Source organism: Pleurodeles waltl, chromosome 7 (assembly GCF_031143425.1).
Source record: "Pleurodeles waltl isolate 20211129_DDA chromosome 7, aPleWal1.hap1.20221129, whole genome shotgun sequence".
Lineage (NCBI taxonomy): Eukaryota > Metazoa > Chordata > Amphibia > Caudata > Salamandridae > Pleurodeles > Pleurodeles waltl.
In genome coordinates this window covers 1,367,804,137-1,367,822,539 of record NC_090446.1, presented here as the reverse complement: position 1 = coordinate 1,367,822,539, position 18,403 = coordinate 1,367,804,137, and the positions used below count along the sequence as shown (strand labels likewise).

The following is an 18,403-nucleotide window of genomic DNA, read 5'->3' as shown; positions in this document are numbered from 1 at the left end:
GCCACCCCTCAGACAGATTTCTGCCCTCCTTCTGCTGCTTGAGCAGCTCATGCCCAGGAAGGCAGAACAAAGGATTTCCTTTGGAAGAGGGAGGCAACACCCTCTCCGTTACAAGGCTTGGGAGGGGTAGCCTCGCCAAGCTACTAGTATGCTCTGAAGGGCACATTTGGTGCCCTCCTTGCATAAACCAGTCTCTACCAGTTCAGGGTCCTCAGCCCCTACTCTGGCGTGAAACTGGACAATGGAAATGGCGTAACCACTCCCCTGTCCATCACCACCCCAGGGGTGGTGCCCAGAGCTCCTCCAGGTGGCCACTTGATTCTTCCATCTTGAATCCAAGGTTGGCAGAGGCCTCTGTGAGAATCTGAGTGGCCAGGTCAGGCAGGTGACATCACAGCCCCCTCCTAGGTGGTCACCCAGCTAGGTGACCAATCCCCCTTTCTGGGCTATTTAGGGTTTCCCTCTTGGGTGGGTCCTCAGATTTGACGTGCAAGATTCCAGCAGGACTCCTCAGCAACGTTTACTTTGACTTCTGGCCACTGGAACCGCAACTGGACTTCACAGGAAACTACAATCTACAGCTCCAGTAACGACTTCGCCACGCAACATTGTTTCTCCGACTCCTTCTACCAACTGCAACATTTTCCCAGCTGTGCTTCCTCTGAGGGCAGCAAGTTTTCAGTCTGCATGAGAAGAAAGAAGGAAAATTCCTTGGAGTGAAGGAGTCACTTACCTGCCTCTGCAGGCATCAACTGCAACAACACCCGCTGCGTGGATCTGCTCTCCTCCTTAGCTGCGTGGATCCTGCATCAGGGGTGGTAGTCTGGAGTGGTCTCCTTGGTCCTCTCTACCAGCTGCCCAACTTTGGAGTAGGTAGGTCCTTGCCTTCCCATGCAGGATAGTACCCCCATGCACCGCGTCTCTTGCAGCTACCAAGGCTTGTTGTTACCTCCTCCAAGGGATCTTCAGGCTCCGTGTAGCCTTAGCCCCCGGCACTCTTCTCTGTGAAGTACAGCCCTCAACGTGCTTCGCCTGTGAAGTGGGACCTCTCTTCAGGTGTGCTGTGGGCCTCTCTGCAGCTCCTGGGCTCCTTGTCTGTAGGTCTTCTGTGGGGGCTGCCTCTCCTCCTCCAGACTCTCTGCCTTGCTGATGGTCACCTGGGACTCCCCTCCATGGGTTGAGTCCCCCTGGACCTTGCTGGTCCCCAGCAGCTCCACTTTTCTCCTACTGTGACATTTGCTTTTGCCAAGGCTTGTTGGTGGGTTTTCCACACCACAGACTGACTGCAATTCTTCATCTGGCATGGGACGTCGACTGCATCACCTAGGAACTCTTCATCTGCTCCAGTGCTGCATTGCTGACCATCTCGTCTCCCCGTCGACCAACTCCTGCATCCACAGATGGGTGGGTAGTGGCTCCTGCCAAGACCGGACCATCCTACGTAAACTGGACTTGGTGCCCTTCTTTTCCAGGTCTTACTCTTCCAGGATCCACCTCTAGTTTCTTGCAGTCTTGTCTGCGTTTTGCAATATCCTTCTCTGAAGTTCTTTTGGTGGGTCAGGGAAAAAACAGTAACTTACCTCTTTTCTCCTGGTCGCTGGGGGGCACTCTGGTACTTACCTTTGGGGTTTCCTAGTTCCTCCAGCTCCCCTCTACCAATTCCACTTCCTTGGGTGGGGACCCGGCTTTCGCATTTCACTTTCTTAGTATATGGTCTGGCCCCCTCTAGGCCTTCAGTATTGCCTATTGCTTTTCACTGTTTTCTATTGCTTTTTATGCCAATTTTGTGATTGCTGCTGTACATATAATAGTGTGTTACTTACATCCTATTATAGTATTGCCTATCTAGTGTTTTAGTGTTTGTGTTACTGTAACAAGGAACCTTTATTTTCATAACACATGTTTCTTTCATGTGTGTAAGTGCTGTGTGACTACAGTGGTATTGCATGATCTTTGCATGTGTCCGAGATAAGTCTTGGCTGATCATCCACAGCTACCTCTAGAGAGCCTGGCTTCTAGATACTGCCTACACTTCACTAATGAGGGGATACTTGGACCTGGCATAAGGTGATAATACCATAGGTACTCACCACACACCAGGCCAGCTTCCTACATCAAAGAGCTCCTTTTTTGTCCCCTGCAATTTATAAATGAAAACTGAATATAGAACAGTGAGCAATGAACTCATCAAAGAGCTGCATGCAAACATCAAGGTATAGATTAGAGCGTTATGATTTCCCCCCACTTTTTGATTAACTTAATGTTGCAAAACAAGTTGATTTGAGCGCAAATCAGTTCTTATTATTAAAGGGAGCCCCCAACTATGGTGTTATGTTTAAAATTCTGAGTTTGCGCTTCTCCAGAAAAAGCACTCTGAAACTATACCTGCTACCAGTATGGATGACCTGTGACACCTACACCTTGTAGTCCTGTCTTATGTAATATTTCATATACAATGATTCACACATATATGAGGATTGTCTCTGCGTAATGTCTGTGTGATGAAAAGTGCTTTGACACCCTAGACTGGTATGAGGGATGAATGATGGAACAACACATGCGTATATCGTGCATGCCTTAACATCGCGGTCTCAACTATGACCGTGTCTTTACTACGCATGCCTTTACAACGAATTTCGTTGTAAAAGCATGTTTGGTAAAGGAACATGTGTGGTAAATTCTCCCTACTCTGCCCCCTTACACCTGATACCATACTCCACACCTCCAAGCACTTAAAACTGCCCCTGCCCTGAGCCCTAAACCCCCCTGCCCTGAGCCCTAAAAGTAACCCTGCCCTGTCCTAAAAACTACCCCGACACCCACTCTGAACCCTAAAACCTACCCTGAAGTGTTCTAAAAACTACCTTGATGCCCCTGCCCCACCATGAACTCTAAAACCTACCCCGCTCTGTCCTAAATACTACATGACCCCCACCCTGTACCCAAAACCTACCCCACACTGTCGTAAAACTACTTGAACTCCATGCACTCCTCCTGACCCCTAAATCCTACCCCACCCTGTCCTAAAAACTACCCCGACCCTACCCTGCCCTAAAAATGACCCCAACCTCCTACTCTAAACCCGGCCACAGCCCTACTTACCTCTCTCTCCTCTGCTTCTTCCTGTTCCACCCGGACAGCTAGACCGCTCTCTATGCTGTAACCACGCATATGTGTGGTAAAGATATGTGTGGTTAAGGCATGCGTGCTAGACCCATATTTGTGGAAATGGCAGCGTGGTCAATGCATTGCATTGCATTGATTGCGTTGTAAGGGATATTTCCCGGTATGAGTGGTGCTATAAGACTAATGAAATGCATCTGAGAGAGAGTGGGGATGGATAGTAGTGAGGGAATCCGTGGCAGAGGTGGTCACTGGGGGGCACCAACAAACAATGTCGCACAGGGCGCCACCAGCACTAAGGTCGGCCCTATCAGACAGCACAGCAGTTCACAGGAACACAGCAGCACAGAGACTGCCACTTGATAGTCAGACAAGGACCTAGCAGCAATCATAGGCCTTACTGGCCTTCATAGGCAGGCGAAGGCGCAGAGACTGACACAGCCTGACTAGAAAGCTCCCAACAGGCAGTACAGTGCATGGCAGGCAGCACAGGAATCGACAGGAAGCACTGCGCCCAGCAGGCAGTACAGGCCTCTTAGGACTTCACACAGGCGAACAGCATCACAGAGCCTGTCGCTGCCTAAAAGGCAGCAAAGGGCCCAGCAGACAGGGAATTGCAGGCCACACAGGCAGGACTTGACTGGAAGCGACCGCCTTCCCCATCTCCCCCCACCACGGCAACCCTTCTGGTTGCAAACTTTGTGCAGGGGGCCCACCTCAAGGTTGTCCCTGTCCCCCCCAGAAATTTAGTGTCTCCTACGCCCCTGTCCGCGTGCAAAAAACAAGTTCTTAGTTCTGGTTCATGCATGTTAATCCCCGTCCTGTCCCCAGGAGCTCGCTGCAGGGTGGTGATAATCGAACGAGGTCAGTGATTCTGACGCGGGCACTGACGCGCTGCTGCTCGCACTTGGTGCTGAGGTCTCTCACTGGTCATGCCCAGGACTGGAGGCTGCATGGGCCATGTGCAGGCCTGTTCACCTCAAGGACGGGATGGCCTGTGGTGGTCCATCTCTGGCTACCACATGAACAGTGACATTTTACCCTAGAAGTGGACAGGACGCTGTTAGTAAACGGACCCAAGAAAAGAACTGTTGCTAGAACTGACCCTGAGGGGTACACATCCTGTCACACGCAGGACTGATCGCTTGGAGATACAGGGACAGTTGTGAAGAGTCCTTCCCCTCCGGAACTTTATCGCACACACGGACAGAGACACCGATGTACAGAGTCTGTCCCCTCCAGGACCTCATAGGACAGGTGTACGGACACAGGGCTACAGAGTGTCACCTCAAGAACATGAAAGCACAGATATACACTGTCAGAGACAAGAACCCAGGGCCAGTCACCTCAAATATATGATTGCGTACAGACACACGGAAATACAGAGGGGCGCAGTCTGTCAACCCGAGACATGATGGCACATCGTTACAGACACAGTGGGATACGGAGCCCGTCACCTTCAAGACATGATAGGACAAACGTGTGGAGACACAGGGATACAACAGAGCCCGTCCCCTCCAGAATTCGATCGCACAGGGGTGTAGAGACACCGGGATACAGAATCTGCCCCCCCCCCCCCAAGACATGATAGGACAGGCGTACGGAAACAGGGATACAGTCTGTCACCTCGAGAACACGAAGGCACAGGGATGCAGAGACTGACTCAAGCACACAGACTGTCACTTCAAAGAAATGACAACACGCAGACAGAGAGGCAAAGGAAGAGAGATGCCGTCACCTCCAAGACCTGATACAACATGCTTACAGTACCACAGGGAATTAAACTCTGTCACCCCAAGGACATAACATGAGGTCACAGAGGTACAGAAACAGACAGAGTCACACAGTCTGTCACCAGAGAGACATGATTGCAAAGGGATACAGAGACACAAGTATACAGGGTCTTTCACCTCAAGAACATGAGGTCTCAAAAGTACAGAGGCAGAGAGAGTGTCACCTCAGAAGCATGATTGCACAGAGAGGCAGGGATACAGAGTCTATCACCTCAAGAACATGAGGCCTCAGAGGTACAGAAACAGACTCAGTAACAGTCTGTCACCACAAGGATATGATTGCACAGGGATACAGGGACACACAGATGCAGGGTCTATCACCTCAAGAACATGAGGCCTCAGAGGTACAGAAACAGACTCAGTAACACAGTCTGTCACGACAGAGACATGATTGCACCGGGATATAGGGACACACGGATGCAAGGTCTATCACCCCAAGAACATGAGGCCTCAGAGGTACAGAAATAGACTCAGTAACACAGTGTGTCACCACAGAGACATGATTGCACAGGGATACAAGGATACAGGGTCTTTCACCTCAAGAACATGAGGCCTAAGAGGTACAGAAATAGACTCAGTAACACAGTCTGTCACCACAGAGACATGATTGCACAGGGATACAGGGACACAGGGATGCAGGGTCTATCACCTCAAGAACATGAGGCCTCAGAGGTACAGAAACAGACTCAGTAACACAGTCTGTCACCACAGAGACATGATTGCACGGGGATACAGAGACACACGGATGCAGGGTCTTTCACCTCAAGAACATGAGGTCACAGAGGTACAGAAACAGAGTCAGTAACACAGACTGTCACCACAGAGACATGACTGCACAGGGATACAGAGACACACAGATGCAGGGTCTTTCCCCTCAATAACAGGAGGTCAAAGAGGTACAGAAACAGACTCAGTAACACAGTCTGTCACTACAGAGACGTGATTGCACAGGGATACAGGGACACAAGCATTCAGGGCCTTTCACCTCAGGAACATGAGGCCTCAGATGTACAGAAACAGACTCAGTAACACAGTCTGTCACCACAGAGACATGATTGCAGAGGGATACAGGGACACAAGGATACAGGGCCTTTCACCTCAAGAACATGAGGCCTCAGAGGTAGAGAAATAGACTCAGTAACATTCTGTCACTACAGAGACATGATTGCACAGGGATACAGAGACACACGGATGCAGGGTCTATCACCTCAAGCACACAAGGCCTCAGAGGTAGAGAAACAGACTCAGTAACACAGTCTGTCACCTCAGAGACATGATTGCACAGGGATACAGAGACACACGGATGCAGGGACATTCACCTCAAGAACATCAGGCCTAAGAGGTACAGAAATAGACTCAGTAACACAGTCTGTTACCAGAGAGACATGATTGCACAGGGATACAGAGACACACGGACGCAGGGTCTTTCACCTCAAAAACATGAGGGCTCAGAGATATAGAAATAGACTCAGTAACACAGTCTGTCACCGCAGAGGCATGATTGCACAGGGGTTCAGAGACACAAGGATACAAAGTTTGTCACCTCGAGAACATGAAGTCTCAGAGGTACAGAGACAGAATAAAACAGTCTCTCACCACAGAGAAATGATTGCACAGGGATACAGAGATGCAGGGATACAGGGCTTTTCACCTCAAGAACATGAGGCCTCAGAGGTACAGAAATAGACTCAGTAACACAGTGTGTCACCACAGAGACACGATTGCACAGGGATACAAGGATACGGGGTCTTTCACCTCAAGAACATGAGGTCACAGAGGTACAGATATAGACTCAGTAACACAGTCTGTCACCTCAGAGACGTGATTGCAGAGGGATACAGGAACACAAGGATACAGGGCCTTTCACCTCAAGAACATGAGGCCTCAGAGGTACAGAAATAGACTCAGTAGCACAGTCTGTCACCGCAGAGGCATGATTGCACAGGGATACAGAGACACAAGGATACAAAGTGTCACCTCGAGAACATGAAGTCTCAGAGGTACAGAGACAGAATAAAACAGTCTGTCACCTCAGAGACATGATTGCACAGAGAGGCAGGTATACAGAGTCTATCACCTCAAGAACATGAGGTCACAGAGATACAGAAATAGACTCATTAATACAGACTGTCACCACAGAGACATGATTGCACAGGGATACAGAGACACACGGATGCAGGGTCTTTCACCTCAAGAACATGAGGTCACAGAGGTACAGAAACAGAGACAGTAACACAGACTGTCACCACAGAGACATGATTGCACAGGGATACAGAGACACACAGATGCAGGGTCTTTCACCTCAATAACAGGAGGTCACAGAGGTACAGAAACAGACTCAGTAACACAGTCTGTCACCACAGAGACGTGATTGCACAGGGATACAGGGACACAAGCATACAGGGCCTTTCACCTCAAGAACATGAGGCCTCAGATGTACAGAAACAGACTCAGTAATACAGTCTGTCACCACAGAGACATGATTGCAGAGGGATACAGGGACACAAGGATACAGGCCTTTCACCTCAAGAACATGAGGCCTCAGAGGTAGAGAAATAGACTCAGTAACATTCTGTCACCACAGAGACATGATTGCACAGGGATACAGAGACACACGGATGCAGGGTCTATCACCTCAAGCACAGGAGGCCTCAGAGGTAGAGAAACAGACTCAGTAACACAGTCTGTCACCTCAGAGACATGATTGCACAGGGATACAGAGACACACGGATGCAGGGACATTCACCTCAAGAACATCAGGCCTAAGAGGTACAGAAATAGACTCAGTAACACAGTCTGTTACCAGAGAGACATGATTGCACAGGGATACAGAGACACACGGACGCAGGGTCTTTCACCTCAAAAACATGAGGGCTCAGAGATATAGAAATAGACTCAGTAACACAGTCTGTCACCGCAGAGGCATGATTGCACAGGGGTTCAGAGACACAAGGATACAAAGTTTGTCACCTCGAGAACATGAAGTCTCAGAGGTACAGAGACAGAATAAAACAGTCTCTCACCACAGAGAAATGATTGCACAGGGATACAGAGATGCAGGGATACAGGGCTTTTCACCTCAAGAACATGAGGCCTCAGAGGTACAGAAATAGACTCAGTAACACAGTGTGTCACCACAGAGACATGATTGCACAGGGATACAAGGATACGGGGTCTTTCACCTCAAGAACATGAGGTCACAGAGGTACAGAAACAGACTCAGTAACACAGTCTGTCACCTCAGAGACATGATTGCAGAGGGATACAGGAACACAAGGATACAGGGCCTTTCACCTCAAGAACATGAGGCCTCAGAGGTACAGAAATAGACTCAGTAGCACAGTCTGTCACCACAGAGGCATGATTGCAGAGGGATACAGAGACACAAGGATACAAAGTCTGTCACCTCGATAACATGAAGTCTCAGAGGTACAGAGACAGAATAAAACAGTCTGTCACCTCAGAGACATGATTGCACAGAGAGGCAGGTATACAGAGTCTATCACCTCAAGAACATGAGGTCACAGAGATACAGAAATAGACTCAGTAATACAGACTGTCACCACAGAGGCATGATTGCACAGGGATACAGAGACACAAGGATACAAACTCTGTCACCTCAAGTACACGATGTCTCAGAGGTACAGAAACAGGCACAATAATAATAGACTCTGTCACCACAGAGGCATGATTGCTTAGGGATACAAAGATACATGGATACAGAATATATCATCTTAAAGAGATGATAACTTTGAGGGATAGAGTATCTGTGACCTCAAAGGTACAATGGCTCAGAATTACAGAGTTGCAGATTTTCATAGGCAGGCTTGAAAAACAACATTGATAAAATAGCTGCTATATAGATATTGACTATCATCTTTAGATACTGTCAGTTAACTCAAGGAGAACGACTGGGTGAAATGACACAAGGATATAGAGACTGCCATCCCAGACATGATGCCTCAGAGCCACAAAGACTCAGGGAAGACAGGCCGGTCCCCCTGAAAGTCCAGTAGGTAGAAGTTGGGAAGAATCAGTCATGTCAGAAGAGCTTCAGGTCGTGTTTGTGACCCGCGTGGGGCTAAAATGAATACAGCTCACAATGTGACGAGCAATGCCAGACACCCAAAAGGCAAATCTTTGGAAGCATGAAAAAGTCCCTTTAACTGACCTCTCCCACTTCATTACAAAAGCAACGAAGAGGCAACTTTCCGATGGAAAGCCATGCCACTAGCCCCAGCGGGCTGAAAAATTGCATCAAACAGTAATACAGAGATGGAAGCCTGCAGTCTCTATGAATACAGTTGAATTATCATCTCACCACTCACATGAAATAAGAAAGTGACATCATGATTCCTCTGTAATCATTTATATTAATTGAGTTGTGACATCACAATGCCTCTGCCAAGGGCCTTAGAAAAGATGAAGAGCATCTTCCCAAACATTAAGCACGGCTGACACATAAAACAATTAAAAGGCAGGATAGCCTTTCGTCACCTTTTCTTTTCCAAACAAAATAACCAAGTAGAGTCGTTGACTGGCCAAGAGACAATTATGGCACTTTATTTAGTGTAGAAATATATGTGGTGTTTACTACCCATTCCAAACTACAAAGAATGTTTTATTAGCAAAATGCTTAAAATATATTTGTGATGTATTACAAGTTGCAAATTAATTAGTCTTCCATCGGAAGGAGCTAAAGACTTAGGGATTAGAAGGAGGCTAAAATGTGAAAGTGAAGGTGCAGTCATGTATTATAAGGAATAAAATACATCTTACACAACCTTAATAGAATATTGCAAGTCACCTCAGAGTTCCATGACCTTATAAAGGAGCATTTGACCTAATTTATACACACACACACACATACAATAACTTGAAATATACTTGTAATGTATGGTAGAGAGTACTTCAGCCAACATAAATCACCACAAGTGGTCCTGCATTACGGAATTTGCTAGCAAACATGATTAGAGCTCGTTTCAAATTGCCTAGTCTGAACGTCAGTGTTAAAAAACCAAATGAAAATGGCTGAATAAGCAGAAAATACTTTCATTTGTGGTGACATGAGGAACAGTGAAAAGATGCCAACATCTTCCTATAGACTTCTTCATTAGAACACCTAAAAGGAGTATTTATTTTATACCTAAACGAGTCTGCATATCTAGAACAGTTAAATCATTGACAATTTAAACTATACATATTCACGTCAAAATCCTGTTCCCCTGCGTTTCTTGAAATTCTTAGGGCCTGATTTATACTTTTTAGCGCCACATTTGACGCAAAGGCGGTGCAAACGTACAAAATATAATTGAATTTTGTAAGTTTGCGCCACTTTTGCATCAAAAAATGATGTAAATGCGGTGCTAAAAAAGTATAAATCAGGTCCTAAGTCCGCAGTGGTCAAAACAATCCAAATGTGGTAAGGCATTAGAAGAAAATGTTAGAGCTCGGTAAACTATGCGGTTGGGCTACATCACACTATCACATACTTCTGTCTGTTTTCGGGTATACCGGTGATATTTTTTAAGGGAGGCACCCAGTTCTGCCAGGCATAGCGTGGGTATGGCTTGCATTTATATTATATCGAATTATTGATGAATTTTCATTGTGTAATATTGCGCATTTTAATATAGTCCTTGGTAGCTGTAGGACCAAATATCCAAAGTGTTAACCCTAGCTGTTCCATCCCGCCATTCTCAATGTTTTCTGGTTTTTCACCTATTTCTTTTTGGCATGTGCAGGTAGACCCTAATCTCAGAACCACCCAGACACAGACCCTTCGTTCTCCAGCACTTCTGTGGCTGACAGATTGTCCTCAAGGGCAGCATACACCCAGTGGCACAAACCTACAAATATGGAGATGTTGTTCTCTTGTCTGGCTTTGTGCTCGAATTTATATCAGGAATCCAGTCCAACCACTCTCAGACACTCCCCTGGATGGCAAAGTCTTATTGTGCCAAACATCTTGCATTTACCCAACCTTCCTTTGTCAGTGGCCCTCTGCCCAGCTGCCTTTGGAGACTTCTGCCAGGTTGACATGTGTAGACCTAATGTATGCCCTGAAAGAACAGCTGTATGGCATCATCAGTATAATCAAATCATGCATACATCTATAAAATACCTATGTAGGCAATTATGCACATGACCTACTTCAAAATAGGCTGGTCTTCATTGCCTTATTGAAAATAAATAGTTGGTCTATCAATCTTAGATCATGAGTGGGGTCAGTTCACTTTGAGAATGCCATACTAGGAAACGTCCTGGAAACGTTTGCTATCCATACAGCTTAAGGTTCCAACCAGCTGATAAACTTTAAGATGATTATACAAATATTGTGGAATTTCTTCCTACGCAGCTATGTGGGCTAAAGTCAATGGGCATGATCCACAAAGGTCAACTTACACTTTTGTGCAAGTTTCTGATTGTTTGCTATTCCAAAGGGAGTTACGAGTATTATATTTATGATTGTGGAGTCCCCGCACATAAAAAGATAGGACAACCCTATTTTTAATGTGTGGAGACTTCTCACTCGAAAAAGGCACTACTAGTAAATCCTTTTGTGAATAGCAAAAGTGTATGTTTACCTTTGTGAATCAGGCCCTATTTTGTAATACAAATTCTATAACGAACCAGGGTGCAGTTCATCTTACATGGAGTGTTTTGGGAATGTAGAACAATGTTGAACTTCCTCCCATAAACTGCAATATTCTAAACTTGCTTTTAGAGATGCCAGCCAACAGAGAATTCTTGGTATTCAATTATTGCTCACTAATTCATGCCCTATCTTTCTGATTCAAAAGTTATTGCAATCTCACAAGTAATTTAGGACAATAATTTGAGTAGGAGATGACGCTGTTGACATGGCTAATAATAGATGAAAGGGAGTCCAAAATAACTCTAAGCATTTTGGCCTTTTGTTTTATCATAATTGTAGATCATACCAGGCTCAAGGAACTATGGGTCATCCTTCCTTTTTCCTTGCTAGACATCAGTCCCAACAATCAAGAGCCCAGTATTGGTTTTGTCCACAATTTGCCAAGTGAGGTCCATCCATGTTTCTGCTCTCTCTTGCATCACGGATGACAACCAATAGGGTGTCCTCAGCGAAATTGCGAAATTTGTCCTTCAGTTCAAGCAGATGGACGTGGATGTAAACAGGAATTGTAAGAGAACATTAAATTGGAGGAAAGTCAGAAGCATTATCCCTGAGGGACCCCAGACATGACAATTTTCTCCTTGAAGTTATCCCCTCCAATAAATATCCTAACTTTTTTGTCAACTAGAAATAGTTCCAGGCATCTACTGGAAATACACGTGGGACTACTAATTGCCCTAGAACGTTTCACAATTAAATTGAAGCTACAATCTCGATGATCTGCAAGATTAAGGGCGTATTCCAAAATATCTAATGGTTGTTTTCATCAAGAGGGCCTACGTTTTTTCAGTAGGCTCATGAGTCACTTATAATTTAACTCACAAGGGATGTATCCTGACCTGAGGAAATTATTTATCATGCTCATACTGTATGGAGCTATCCCCTTTCATGCAGTATGCATCATCATGGCACAACACTTGCAACAATAGAGGGAATGAAAGGGAAGACAGGGTGGAAGTGGTGGCTGTGTTGGGTGTGGGTTATTTTATCAGTTTCTCATGGATGGGGGATATGTGCCAAACAACTCCATCTCTTGTCACGTGGGACAGTGAAGGGGGTGCTTTACTAGTCTTATAGAGTCCCTTTCACTCATATACAAATAGAAATATGCTCTTGTATTTTGAATGCTCTATCCAAGTTGGTTTGCTGCCATATTATGGCTAGACCAAATCCCCTGAGCGTGACTGGGAAACCTGTAGTGACATAAGCTATTCTAGTTTAGTTTCTCCATCTTTGCTTCTGATTTATTGAGAACCAGAGAGTGGAGTACAAGTCAGATAAACAGAAAGACATTGGAAATGTACACATTTCTGCAATGTGTAAAATAGACAAGTCAACAGGTAAAAATCTTGTACTAATATCACCACAGAGAGGGCTTCATTTGATATTGCAGAATTCCTTTTTATGAACTACTGAGCATACTGTCAAATCTAGTGCTATTCCATCCAACATCCTGTCAAATATAAAAAAAATGTTCAGAATTCATGATATATTCAGTCATATACAGTCTTTATTACTACAAGCGGTGTGATTCTTCAAGGAAGGTTGGTTTTAAAAATCTTACTCAGCTTTAAATAAATGCACACTATTGCAATATGGCCACACCACTTGGCTTCATTTTTTTCAGCCTGTGTACAGGAAATGGTGACAGTAAGGTCTAGCATGAGTACACAGTGCAGACCTAGTGTGATCACAATTCAAGATGGCTGCTGTTTGTCTTCATGGCCCCACAGCTACACAACAACATCCGCAATATATATCCCTGACTGGACCTGCTGCAGCAGGGAGCAGCCCAAGGAACAAACATACGCAACAGCCTTCAGTTTCAGAAAAACTGCTTGACCTGACCTCTGTAATGGAGATGGAGCTAAACTAAAGCAATGACACCAGTCAAAAGTATGTTTGCCAGATATTATTTATAAGGAAACTCATTTTTATCTAACTTTTTTTGCCAGTCAAAAACTATTTCCACTAAAAGTAACAAATGACACATTCTAAATTTTACTTTGAACAACAATTTGCATTTGGTGCAGAATGCATTGCTTTCAGAGGAGGAAATCTTCTTTTTGATGCGGCTTCAGGGTTCACTGGATAGTCCCTGCCACATTCTAAAACCAATGCACCTCATGCATTACAACAAAAACACACTCTAACAGGAGGAAGTATGCTCCCTGTTTTTAACAGCATGATGGTGATTTAAAAACACTTCTTTGGGCTGATCCAAGATATGACTGACTACACTTTACGCAGTGATTGAAGTGGGATGACCAAAACAGGCCAGTGGCTGGCAGTGCTTGGTCAAAAGCAAACTCTCTGTATATTGCATACAAAATGTCTAGCATGCATTTAAAGCTGTCAAGCCAGGCCTACAAATCTCACAATGAACATTGTTTATTCTGCACAAAGATGCCTCTTGGGTTGAACCTGCGATTTAAAATGCACATGTCATAAGTGTTTTATGGATATATGGGGCCAGATGTAGCAAAGGGTTTTACCCATTCTGTGTCTATGGGAAAATGTGTTCGTACATATGGCCCATGGTTCTGTCCAAAGCAACAATTTGAATAATCTGCTGCTCATTTCACTGACATGCATTTCAGGCTTCGATGACATTAAGATTAATTCAATTTACAATACCCGCAATGTTTTTTTAGATTGTGGGACCATTGACACAACTAAAACAAACTGCAGGCTATTATGTGGCTTATGCAGCACTTCTGCCATGCACAACTTATATTAAACACTGTGGAAGGCTATTTATCATTTGCACTCAGAGGATACTCATTTTCACTTCTTCCCCCATTTACAGAAGCAGTGGTAATGCTTTTCACATATGTTTTAATTATGTAGTGTTTTTTATAGCTGTCAACAAGCCTGCAAAGTGATTCAAGAACTGTACAGGCACATTAAGTTGTAACATACTGTAGAAAGGTTTCAGGAACTAACCAATTCAGAGCCAGAGATAAAATAGAATAAATATTTAATGTGTTGGTATTAAGCAAAATTATCTAGATAGGCCAATTAAAGTGCAGGTACCATTTGACACACCAGAATTTAGATAACTCAAAATAAATAACATTTACCAGGACAGGAGATTAAGGTCAGAGGGATACAACGGAAAAGCGATGCAGGTACCGGGCAACAGGGCAGAGAAGTAGTGACGTAAAGGGGTCCTTTACACCATAGCAAAGAGAATGAGACAGAAAAGCGCTATAGGATGGACAAAGTATAGTTATTTAGAGCTTTTACAAAGCACTATGGGGCATATTTAACAGCCCCTAGCGCCACCTTACAGCACCCTAGTATCATTTTTTTTAATGCTAAGGCGGCATTAAAAAGGCCTTTCCCCTACACCGTTTTTACAAAGAGGCGTAATGCTTGCTTTGCTCCACTATGTAAACCCTTGTGCCACATTATGCCTGCGCCATGCATAATGTATGCATGGGGGGCGTTCCAGCGCAGGGGGCCCCCGACAAAATGGCACAGTAAATTTACAACATTTCACTGCGCTGTTTTTTTCCATCATTTTAAACGTCTGCTCAGAGCAGGCATTAAAATGCCACACCCATTTCAATTACTGGGCCTCTCTGTGCTTTGCTGCATTAGCATCATCATTTTTGAGCTAGTGCAGCAAAGCGCCACCATAGCGTCAAAAATGTTGACGCTATTGTCCTAACAACCGCCGTGGTGCACTGTATTGTAAACATAGCACAACCATGGTGTTGTTAGGTGAGGCGGGGTCGACGCAAGAAGAGTGGCGGATCGGGACCAATGCACCACGTTCTTGTAAATATGCCCCTCTGTGTCTGCCTTTGGCTACTTCAGAGCATTAAATGAGATACCGAGTGGAGGAGTCCAATAAGTGAGACGAGGGTTCACAGTCTGGCAGTCTTCTGTCACTCTGTTGGGTTTAGTTAAGCATTTGCTGGAACAGCTCTGTTTTCAACCTTTTCTGAAAAGGTTATAATTTGGATCTGGCCCCCTGACTTAAGGTCAATGAATCCCACAGTCATGGCGTCTAGACTCCCATAGGCCTGTGCAAGGCTAGTTGGGAGACAGCGTTTTCTGTTGCTGGGCATAGATTTCTCATTGGCTTTAAGTGGGTAGTGAGCCCCACCAGTAAGCTGGACCTTTGCCATAGTTGGCCTTGCTGGTAGTACAAAGAATTTTAATTTTATTTATGAATCTACTGGAAGCCACTGCTTGTTTTCAAGACTGCCATTAGGTAGTTGTGCTGCTGCAGATTCAAACACATTCTTCTCAGTTCCGGTTCCTCTAAAATCTGGTGAATAATTTTACTCAGAGTCCATTGTTAAAGATGTAACAGGAGTCTAAGCAGTCATCAGTGGTCTCTCGACTCCTCCACCCAGTAGCTGGTTCTCCTGTGTTGGCAGAGGTCCAAGTAGATGCCGGTAACCACTGTGCTGACCAAGGGGCAGAATGAGACCAGGATGCGAGAGGGTTGCTCCTAGGTTGTCAGGCCTTTCAAATAATAGGATTGGATATCAGTATTGACCTCATTCAGGCAGAATGCCTTGATCACAAGTGCAAGGTCTGCCTTGAGTGAAAGGAGGAACGGTTTCGTACACAGCACTATGTCTGATTCAACTGGTTTGTTGAATGCTTTCATCCCTTGCGCCAATCCTCAATACTTTCTTGTAGTCAATTAGTGGAAGGAGGGAAATAGATGAAGTTACGGACTTTGGTGATTTTGGGATCTAAGAAGAGTGTGACAAATTCACATTGATGCCAAGTTGCAAATGGGTTGTTTTTGAGGACTTCCCTCTCGTGGTAGATATAATGGAGCTCCCTAGCTTGATTTGTGGTCTCACTGGTTCGCTTACCCATATAGGCCTTTTGGGTTTTTCTAATGACTTTGTGGCAGTCCCTCTTGTCCCTCTTGCAGCAGAGCCCATCTACTTTTACTTGAATTTGTTTGTGCAATTGGCATTCTTGGGTATGGTTGGTGTGTTCGAGTTCACTTTGTTCATCATGAACAATATGTACATTGATTTAAAGCCACTTTTTGGGTTTCTGGTTCGCAGAGGACCCCGGAAGCCCCGAGTGAATGGTGACATAAATGTTTTCCATCAAGGCTTAGAGAATCACTCGGTAAGGTTTGCTTGGCTGAGATGTAGGCTGTTTCAAATTCCCCAGATATTAAGTTTTGAAGTGCAATGATGTTTTTGAAGCGATGTGATTGGTTGTGACATCAGTAAGTACATTTCTCAGGATGAGAAGGGAAGAAAAGTGGCCTACCATTGGTATAACAGAGTAGTTTGACAAGTGAGGAGCTGCATGGTTTGGTGTGAGCACTGCATAAGGGAAAACAAAAGCCTGTGTTTTTAAATCAAGTCACAGACCTGTTTTGGTTATGGTTGTCAATCCACTGCTTGATGTCACCCAAAGTTAGTATTTTCTTGACCATTGTTTTGAGCTGGTCAGACAGTTCATGAAATACTTCAACTAAAGAGCAGCTATGACTGCAACAATAAAAGAGTTGTTTGTGTTGACAGTGCAGAAAAGGACTACCTGTTTATAGGAGGATAGATGGAGGTTAGATTAATAAGGAGAAGGTAGGAAGAGAAGAAACATGAGCTTTGCGCTTATACTTACTGTCTCTTATGTGATGGGCTTGTCAAAGCCTTGCAGTAGTCTTGATAACCTTGTCCGACAAATATTACATCTGCATTAGCTGATGGTGCATGAAATGAAAAATAACCAACATGGCCGACCTAAATCTAGCATAGCACAAGAACACAGGACAAGTCGTTCGCCCCATATACGTAACCAGCTGAAATGTAGGAGGTGCTTTTCATCATTTAAGCATTTACACAACTGCAAACTGAGTTTTGTGGTTGACATATTTGAAAACCACTAGTTCTGGTAAAACAACAACATATTATTGCTTCATTTGTATGAAAAGAAAGGAAAAAAATTATCATAAAATGTATTTTTTTGGAATTTCCTAGGCTAGAGGTGTTTCCAAGGATTCAGAATGTGAAGTGTCTGTGAAAATTACTCACTCGCCTTTCTTTTCTTGTCTTGTCTGTCTACCTGTGTGTGTCTATCTCTGCTTTTTTCTGTTTATTACTCTCCTTTACTTTTCTTTTTCTCTATCAATATTGTTCCGTCTTCTGACCAAACATATCTGTCGTCGTTGTTCCCCACGTTCCCCTGAGCAATTTCCGTCTATCTTTCTATCTATCTATCTATCTATCTATCTATCTATCTATCTATCTATCTATCTATCTATCTATCTATCTATCTATCTATCTATCTATCTACCTGCGTATCCATCTATCTATCTATCTATCTATCTATCTATCTATCTATCTATCTATCTATCTATCTATCTATCTATCTATCTATCTATCTATCTACCTGCGTATCCATCTATCTATTTATCTATCTATCTATCTATCTATCTATCTATCTATCTATCTATCTATCTACCTGCGTATCCATCTATCTATCTATCTATCTATCTATCTATCTATCTATCTATCTATCTATCTATTTATCTATGCCTCAATGATCCATGACTCTTGACCATGCTCCTCCTTTACCGGTTTCATTCCCTGTTTGTCCCTTTTGTATCCCTCCCTCTGTTCCTTGTACTGGTTGCCACGTCTTCTTTACTGATTTCGAATAAATCATGTCTCACCTTTTCTCTTTCTGTTGCTTGTTCTATTTTTTGTGTTCTTTTACCTATCCAATACCTCCATCCATCCCTCTTCTCTTCCCTTCATTTCTCCGTTTTCCACATTTCACCCTATACTTTCTATTATCTATTGTCGATTGCTTGTTTCCACTCTTTCATCACACT

General features: G+C 44.3%; 1 protein-coding gene across 1 annotated transcript in view; it reads left to right on the top strand.

The window, feature by feature from the left end:
• SLC17A7 (solute carrier family 17 member 7) overlaps window positions 1-18,403 on the top strand; it is a 239,168-nt gene that overhangs the window by 202,790 nt on the left and 17,975 nt on the right. The window lies entirely within an intron of this gene.